At 35.1% G+C, this 7,402-nt stretch overlaps 1 protein-coding gene across 1 annotated transcript in view; it reads right to left on the minus strand.

Moving 5' to 3' along the window:
* The window catches only part of LOC122810373 (mixed lineage kinase domain-like protein), a gene marked incomplete in the record, with an annotated part of 573,260 nt that extends 570,942 nt beyond the window's left edge, over positions 1-2,318 (minus strand). The window contains 1 exon segment of the mRNA XM_044081960.1: positions 2,252-2,318.
* Between the last annotated feature and the right edge of the window lie 5,084 nt (positions 2,319-7,402).

Genomic DNA, 7,402 nt, shown 5'->3' on the forward strand with positions numbered 1-7,402 from the left:
ATGGGGGGGGGGCTTACTGACTAAAGACAGTCCAGGACCCATAATCTCCCACTGCAGTGACTATTTTGTTTGTTACTGAGTAAATGAAATTGCCCTCTGTTCCTTAGTAATGTAATGTATCATCCCAAAATTAACACATCATACGGTGTACATATACCTTAAATACCACAAATACATAACTCTTAATCTCCACTGTATTGCCTGGGGAATATGCCCAGCTTATGTGTTATCTGATATCCTTAACTTCACATTTGTAGAACCAGGAATGGGTTACAAGATATGTGGCATGAGAGGGCTGAACAGTGTTTTAGTCGCCAGGTGTTTGAATCTACATTTTCAGTCAATACACTAACATATACACTTCCTCCAAGTGGATGTTTTCAGCAATGAATCCTCTCTACCTGTGTATTACAGAGGTACCTAGGGGTGATTATAATAGTATAACAGTGCAAGTAGCATAGGATGTGTCATGGCGATGGACACAAAACACCTTATTGAATAAATTAGCTGAATGTACATTCATTGACAAGATTAACAAGCAAAAGTGCATTTGATCAATATGTTTTCAGTGAATTAGTCTATGTCTAGTTGAATAGCCCTAAGGATCTTTTTCAGTGTCACACAGTATTACTATAACAAAAGAGAGATGCAGAAATATTTGAATATACTGAGTTTATAACAGAAACCTACATAAATATACATTTACTCAGAGAAAAACAGTAAAAATGTTGACCAAACATATGCACAGTTTATCAAGGAGTACATAAAACTGCAAATGAATAAAGCATAGTACATGCAGAAACTTTAGATATGAGTAACTGCTCTGAGGAGAAATACCGTGTTAGCAGTAGATTAGTCACAGAGCTGACTAGTGATGATTAGGACTGAACTACTCCTAGAAAGGTATAATGATGGTTTGTACAGTTTCTTTTTTAATACAAAGCAGTTTGCATGACATACTGCTTTTTTACCTTTTTTGTAATTAAAGTAACAATACACTTGTCCACATCTACAGCTGCAGTGCAGGAGTCTGGGAATTTGATTGATGAAGTTCAGCCTAACAGCTTCTATAAGATTTTCCTGTCAGCACTTATCGTAGAACAGGAAGCATGCATTTCATTGACTTGCTATGCTGTGCAGTCACATGACTGAGGAATGCTACATTGTTTCTGGGCTTTGTGCAGGCTGCTATATTTTACAGTAAATGAGACATCTTACATGCTGTAATTAGGTACAGTAAAATGAAGCAATGTAGTTGCAATACAATTTACAGGAAGCCAGGAAGACTGAATATGCCATCTTTCTGTGTCTGCAGAGATTTTATGACAGAACATAGGTTTGTTTCTGCATTGTTTCTTCATGGCATTCTGCACAGTACTAGTTATCCATAGCGCTCTTTCCCAGTCCTGACACAATTAGAAATGAGATATAATGGTTTAGTGGACAGACTTTGAAAAATTTGTTTAAGTCAAAGTTTGAAAGGATATAGTAAGCTGAGGCTGCATGTATTTAAATACTATCAAAGAGTGTACAGTGCAAAAACAGAAAGCATTATACATTTATTATATTTAACCATTCATCTGGGCATATAATGTATCAGCACAAGAAAGAGTAACAGAGGTGTACAAAAAGATGGAAAAAGATTAGTTGGAAGTCATTTAAGGTTACATCACATGATACGTTATAACAAGTTAACAACAGATCACATTAAGCATAGAGTTGTTGCAGAAGGTGATCCCTCTGACTACAATTTATGCTTTCAAGAAACTTTTCAGAGTTGAACGTAATTAACTCAGACCTCTGAAGCATAACATCAACAAAAAACAAAAATAAGTCTTCTAAATGTACAATAAGACATGAGAAACATAATTTAAAAATATGACGTTACTGGCCTGTGATGTATAACATTTGCATTAGTCGCTTCATTAAAAAATAAATAAATGTGGCGGCATGTTAACTATAGTACAAAAGAAGACAACGGAATGACTACAGAAAAATATCAACTTAGGCAAAATAACAAATAACAAACACTTATTTTTCTTGCCAAATTAATCACACTGTCTGACCAAAGTCAGGACAGAAGAGTAGATAGAGTTAAATGCAGACAACTGATACCCAACACTCACCAGGTTTAACTCCTGTAATCACTTTGGAACATTTTACAGTGTCAAAGATGCTGCCACACTCACCACTATCTAAGCCTAATTCTAAAACACACAAAAAGTTTAACACTGTAAATCAAAATTCAGACCTGTTAGGTGCTGAAGTTCCTTGTAATCTTGTTTCTGTTAAGCCTGCTGCGTCAGACGGTTTGCTCCTGCTTCAAGACTAACTTCTCTAATTCTGTTTTTTTCTGGTTTGGATTCCCCACCAAACTCCTCCCATGCCAGATGTATGAAACTATTTCACAATGATCCTGTAGAAGGGGGCAGGGCTTCAGCTTTTGTGGTTGTAGTACTCCCATGTCTCCGTGCAGTTGTTCTGGATATGTATGTACGGCAGTGCATATATGTTACAGGAAAAAAACTGCAACAGTCACACTATAAGAGCATTTTAGTTAGCATGGCTGTTCTACCTAAATGAATAAAAAAGAGTGCCATATACGCTACAGGAAAAATGCTGAAACACTCTTGACTACATATAAACCTTTAATTTGAAGCCGAAATGCACCTATGGTTCATTTACAAAGTATCACTTTCTTGTTTGTGTAAGCTTCAGGTAATGATTTCCTGCAAGCAGTCCATCTAACAGGAAGCAACATATGTAGCTTTTTATAGTATGACTTAAAAAGGAGAGGTATTGTTTTATTTATTTTAGATTAAAGCACATTTTTAACTAAAGTGTGTGTGCTTTACAGCTGTGTTTTTAATAATAATTATAATAATAATAATAGTAATGTCGTTCGGTATAATAATAATAATAATAATAATGAATAATCATAGCTGGCTTTAGGCACCAGAAAACCCTGCAGTCACTGGTGTTTCCCTGGTCCTGAAGGCCCCCCCTCCCAACCCAGGCAAGTTGTCTTATTTTGATACTTTTGTAACATGTTTGTCTAACCAACAAAAGCTAGTACAGCAATCTTGTGTAGTTAATAAACCAGGTGGGTAAAATAACTCTTATTTATAATCTTTAAAACTGAAAGATATCTCTGGTTATAGTTACAGTCTTTTGCCAAGTAACAGGCTTCATAACTTCATTAAATGTTTTACCAGTGACGGTGCCCTTGCTGTAGTTAAATCCTGCTGGTGGGCATCCCTTACACTAAAACTAACATCATAGCTGAGTTTTAGGCACCTGCAATAGTCTTTGCATAGTTCCGGAGTCTTGACTGTAATGACCACTCCCCATAAAGCATTCTGTCCTCTACCATTGCCTCTAAAGAATGACTGACCATGCAAGCTTGACTTGTTGACCACTTTTAGTGGTTGTTCTAACATATTCTTCTTTCCTGGCTTTAACTGCAATGAAGAACTAGAAGTGACGTGTTCTCTACATGTAGCTCAGGAATGTCAGGCTTTGGAAAATTCTCATGGTGTTCCTCCAAGACAATTGGATCCATCTCAACCCTTTCTTATTTGGCCATCAACTGCACACCACTTTGTGGTTCAAGCCCACATTACTTCTAACAATTTTTGACTCCCAAGGTGAATGAATACATTCTAGCATCCAGACCTTCTTAGGGTTACTCTCGATTCCAGCAACAAGCAAAACTCTGTTATTATAACAAGTGTGATCCTACATATTTCCTATAAGGAAATAACTGTTCACGGAGCTACCATGCCAGACAAACCTCTTATTCCAGTTGTAAAAGTATATGACAGTCAATGCGAAAAAAGTCAAATTTCAATATAATACTCTGTATAAAACTCAGGTTTATTATAAATAAATGGTAAGCGCTTTCACTTGGGAACTTTTTCAGACCAAATAGTTCATAAAAACAGAGATCCCATTATATATGAATAAAAATCCCCTCATCAATTATTCAATTAACCAGGGTTAAAGTTACAGACTCAGAACAACAGCTCACAAACCATATACACTCACGTTATATATTGATATAAAACTGCAACACTCTAAATCAGTAACATCAAAATGTATAACAGGAATGTTTAAAACAAAATAAAAAGCACATATAAATAAAATGATACAACCATAATGCTACTTATGCAACCTCCTCCTTTTCAAAGCAGCTCTAATAGATGCCCTCTCATTTAAACCTTTACCCCTATCTGCTTGTAAAATGATGATCCAATTTGTCTCTATATTCAGTATATGTTCTAATATCACCCCCCCCCCTTGGACTTAAAGCTACTGCCTCAACAACTCTAAACCTAAAAGTATGTTGAGTACCTTGTTCCATGACATGTTTAGACAGGGCATTATTAGGTGACTTCTTCCTAATGTTGTACAAATGTTCCCTCATTCGATCACGTAATGGTCTGTTAGTTTTTCCTACATAAAAAGCCCCACATAGTTCACACTCTGCTAGGTAAACCACATGGGGGGGGTCATACAGTTATGGACCCCTCTAAACCAAAACTCTTTATTTGAATCTGGGTGACAAGATGTTTTGGTGATATTTATACAATAACAGAAACTACAAGAGCCGCATGGTTCTGTGTGGCCAAAATCTGTACACACCAGGTCTCTATACTTCCTTTCACAATATTATCCTAAGATGGTAACTGGAAAGAGAGAATCTGTCTTTATGGCCTAGATAATTTCATGTAAATATTAAAACAACCCATATGCATATATCTCAATTGGTACCCTGTGGTCAGTTTTAAACCCTGCTGGTCATTTTTGCTCATCTTAATGCTGGTTCAAATGCCATTTGAATACCTCACAACTGTACAGATGTTTGCCTCATATTTTCAGTCTGCTTTAAATAAATTGTTTTTTTTTGGCAAAGTAGTAGCAAATCAGTAAAGAATAAAGTTAGAAAATAATGAAAAGCATTTGAGTTTCAGAATTCATACCCTTCAGAAAATTCATGCTAATGCAAAACCTCTTATTATATCACCTTTCTAAGTTTGTAAGAGCAATATTTAAAAATTGTGCCTATATTTGGGCCTTTGTTACACTTTTATGTATGGCTTTGTCCAGATTCCTTGCTCTAAGAGGTTGAGAGGTATGATCATCTCTAATGTCTTCAGTGGCTAACCTCTAATGCCCTACAAAGATTTTTGGGCTTGCTTTGTTTTACTAATTCTAATTTTGTGCAGGCCCCACAGAAAGTAAACATGTATACTGTCTGGAACACTCTCATCTGAAACCTATATTTATGGAAGCAGGACAGTTTGACCTCAGACAATTTGACCGCAGACAGTTTGATCCCAATGCAACTGGCTACACTTTATTTATTTTTTATTTATTTGTTTTATTTACATTTGTTGATCGGGAAAATCCGACTGGACACAGGTCCTTTTTTCAGCGGAGGCCCAGGGAGAAAAGCTCCACAATAAAGAACATTTAATTACAAGATAACAAGAAGTATATGTAGGCATTTTGTTTAACAATAGCAGTAAAACAGACATAGTTCAAAATGAATAACATATTTAGGTGAAGGACAATTGAGTATATACTACACACTTACAGCATCAGTGCCATTTAAGAAGGCAAGTATCCTAATAGTTAAGCTAGCAGATATTACTCATGAATAACAGTACCAAAGATTACAGCTGAGATATAGGTTTACAAGCAATGTAGTTGGCTGTAACCACAGATAGTTATTAGGGTGTTAGTAAAAGCAAGTAAGGCAGTGGTTGTGCTGTGGTATGGCCGGAAACCATGTCGTGTGTTAGATAGGAGGTTGTTGGTAAGGAGGTAGTCTAGAACTTGAGAGTGAATGCATCTCTCAAGTATTTTGGAGAGAGAGAGAAGTGCAATGGGCTGGTACTTGATGAGTTCTGTGGAGGGGCCACCTTTGTGGAGGGGAATGATGTGGGATATTTTCCATAATGAGGGGACATAGCATTCAGATAAAGAATTTCATATTAAAACTCACATTTATTGTCTATGAGAATATTTATTAGACAGTTGTCAATGATTTGACCCCGGATTATTTGACCCCAATTAAATTTAACAAAAGCATTTTACTACTTAATATTTTAAGTAGGAATTTTACATAGGAATTTAATATATTATTTAACATTTTAATATGTAAATGTTATTTTATTTAACATTTTATTTAATATATAAATATAATTAATTTAATTGACAATATTTTTAATATGTTAATAAAAATCAAGAATTTTACATAGAAAGTTAACATATTTAACATTTTAAACATTGCAATAATAAGAAATTAATATTAATAATATTATTTTACGTACATCAAATGCAAATGTTTTAAACAGTTTTTTATATATATATATATATATATATATATATATATATATATATATATATATATATATATATATCTTAAAGTTAGCTCATTAAGAAATTGTGAGCAAATAATATTTTGTTTTGTCTAATGACAGATTATTTCCTGTACAATTATGTATGATTGTCATAGGTTTTTGCTATTCTTGGTGAGAGTTATTAGCTATTATAAAAGCCTGATACAGAACTCGATATGGAATGTGTTAATGCAAGGGTCAAAACGTCCTGTATGCATATTAACAGACATTGCCAAACTCTTACCCATGAGCAAATTAAAACACTAGGACCCATGACATATGGTTGTCCACTCCTTTTCTTCACTCAGAAACACACTGGTAACATTTTTTTTTTATCACCCCTGCTTCAGTGGTGGTCTGGCAACCTTGTGCCTTGAGGTTCTAAATAACAGCTAAAATGTATACTACACACTACTATTTGGCACCACATTCTTACATTAAGCTAAGAAAATTATTCATAACAATTGGATCACTTGCATGGACCACTTCACTAAAAATCTTTTATTTTTCTTTGGATGGCTTAACCTTAGAATGCAAGTTCTAGACAATATATTTGTTCAAGACCTAAAGTCTCTTCAGTTAGAGCTCAAATTACTTTACCATCAGGTCCCACAGATATCCCTGAATTGGGCATGGCTATTTGCCACTAGCACCAGTTTATTGAACCTGATACACTGAAGGCAGAAGGTGGAGTTTGCAACAGAATTGTCCATTGTTTTGCCATGTTGTGCTCTGAAACTGATATGCTGTATGCACATTATAACAAAAGTGTTTATTACATGCCTCATTTTACCAGTTCTTTGCAATGGATTTTGCAACAGACTAAACAGCCCCATGTTACATGTTCTAAACAAGATCTGCTAGTTCCCCTGTTCTTTTGCTCATATGAACACAGACAGAGCCAATACAAGGACCTCCAAGTCATTGACAAACTCTACTGTACTGCTACTCTCAGTGCATTAGCAGTCTCCCATAAATATGTCCTTGTTTCAAAA

Source organism: Protopterus annectens, chromosome 8.part1 (assembly GCF_019279795.1).
Source record: "Protopterus annectens isolate FY-2018-M chromosome 8.part1, PAN1.0, whole genome shotgun sequence".
Classification (NCBI taxonomy): Eukaryota; Metazoa; Chordata; order Ceratodontiformes; family Protopteridae; genus Protopterus; species Protopterus annectens.